Source organism: Diceros bicornis, chromosome 8, assembly GCF_020826845.1.
Source record: "Diceros bicornis minor isolate mBicDic1 chromosome 8, mDicBic1.mat.cur, whole genome shotgun sequence".
NCBI classification, from domain to species: domain Eukaryota; kingdom Metazoa; phylum Chordata; class Mammalia; order Perissodactyla; family Rhinocerotidae; genus Diceros; species Diceros bicornis.
Genome location: NC_080747.1, coordinates 64,102,881 through 64,105,183, shown reverse-complemented (window position 1 = coordinate 64,105,183; position 2,303 = coordinate 64,102,881). Strand labels below are relative to the sequence as shown.

General features: G+C 39.6%; 1 protein-coding gene across 2 annotated transcripts in view; it reads right to left on the bottom strand.

Annotated features, from left to right (window-relative positions):
• The window catches only part of BMP2K (BMP2 inducible kinase), a 128,179-nt gene that overhangs the window by 5,775 nt on the left and 120,101 nt on the right, over positions 1–2,303 (bottom strand). The gene's annotated exons all lie outside the window — the stretch shown is intronic.

The window sequence follows — 2,303 nt, the reverse complement described above, 5'->3', positions numbered from 1 at the left end:
CTGCAGGTTGAAAGAAAAATTATTATAGCTTTCCAATGCATTTCAAAAACGATTTGCACTAAATAACATGTACCAACACAAAGCATTACCAATCCCTCATGCCAGTTCCCTTAATGGAAGAAATAATGTCAATTCTTTGTCATTAGGCTTAGGGAATGCACTTGTCCTCAACTAGATGGTTAGGTCCTTTAGTGTAGACACTTACTTGTCTCTGTACCCTACACACCACCTCCTCATCATAGGCCCTCACTGACAGCTAAGTTTTATTTATAGAACCCAGACCAGGACTCTGAATATAGTACACGAGCAAATTTTCTTCTTCCACCTTCAAAAAATAAGATTATTCAGCTAATTGCCCCTACTGAGATCCCACGTTTACCAAACAGCCTTCTGCTTATGTCAACTCTTTTATACAGTTTTCCCACAGAGATAACAAGCATGAATAGCTTGTCTGCTTAGTTATATGTTTCACTGTAATTTTTCTAATTGGCATTCTGTTTTTTTTGTAAGCTAGTATCTTATGAGTTGGGTTAACTTGAGTGCATCCCCATAGCCTGATCAATGCTAAGGACTAGGTACTGAACTGGGACTGTACCAATGATATCTGCCTTCTCTAGACGACACATCTTCCTTTAACTATCATGTCTATGCTACTAGACAGTACATTAAAAGCATGCTACCTTTAAACTATCAGTGTGTTCACTGTGTGATAGGTAATAAAATTGCATCAAACAAATATAGTGCTTTACAATTTCACTGTATGGTATATAATAAAGAAAGATAGTACATTAATTTACATGAAAATATACTGCCCTCCCAATACACTGGTGTACTGAATTGACTTTCCAGAGGCAGGGATCAATTTGAATGGATCCAACCACATATCCATTGATCCCTTCCCCTTCTTTGACTAAGATCAACTATTTTCAAAACAACTAGCCAGGGCCTGGAGTATAGTCTGTAGTCGTGAAAACTAATTAGCTTATGTTGGAAAGACCATTACTTTCCTATTATTAACATGGTGGTCCCTCTGGCAGATGACATCTCTGAGTTACTTCCTTCTCTTTGAAAGTCAGCACTGTTGTCTTCTCACCTCTCTGACTATTCCTTCTTGGTCATATTTGTAGAGACTTCTCTTTCACTAACATCTCCTTAATGTATGTTCCCCAGGCTTCTATCCTTGGCTGTCTTTCTCCCTCTGCATGTCTTCCCCTGAGTCGTAACTACTTGCATGTTATCTGCTACATATACCGTGACTGGATCTCTAATACTTATCATGAATACTTATCTATCTTATTCATCTAATATTTATCATGAATATGTATCCTAACATTACTTCAAATACAGAAATTTCAAGAGATCATCTTTCCTCTTAAAATGTGCTCCTGACCAGTTCCTTCTAAATCAGTGAACAATTCCATCTACCTAGTTCTGCAAACCAGCAGAAATCTAGAAATCATCTTCCCTCTTCCCACCGAAGAGTGTTTTTCAAATCTCTTGAATCTGCTCCCTCCTCTCCCTCTGCCAGTTGTCTATTTCATTCCCTCCTTATCTCTCATCTAGCAACTCTTTAGCTTCTACAATTGCCTGCCTGCCTCCAGTCCCATATCCCTCAAACTGCTCCGCTACACCATACCAGAATGACTTTTCTGAAACACTAATCATGTGGCTACTGCTTAAAACCTTTCAGTGGCTCTCCAAAGCCCAGCCCTTAGCCCAGCACAGGGTGCCTTCTCTACCTGGATTCTGTCCAACCACATCTTTACCCTCAGACCCTGATGTCTCCCATGGCTATTCTTCTTTATAGCCACACCCCAACCCTCCCTACTCAAACTCAGAAACTGACTAGATTTGGATAAAGTTTTTTTTTTTGAGCTGTATTGCTATCCAACCTCTTAATGTTTCCTATCAGAAACAGGAACCTAATAGATTTGGGTGTCAAGGGGCACTTTGCTGTTTCAACGTGTCTCTACCATTGTAATACTGTGCCTCAGTATGAAATCCCACTCCCACCTGACTTGCCTAGTGCACCTGGCTGTATTTCAAGACCCAGCCCATGTCATAGCCCTTCGGAGGCACGCCTCGAAAAATACCCATATTTGGTGCTCCTGATGAATCTAGTACAAGCCTTAATTGTAGCACCTATTGGACTATATTACAGTTATTTGTTTACTTATCTGTTTTCCCTACTTGATTATGAGCTCTTAGACAAAGGCCTATTTATCATTTACCTCATATATCATTCATCTCTTCACTAGCACTGTGCTCCATCAATATTTGTTGAATGAAACAATCGATAAGTA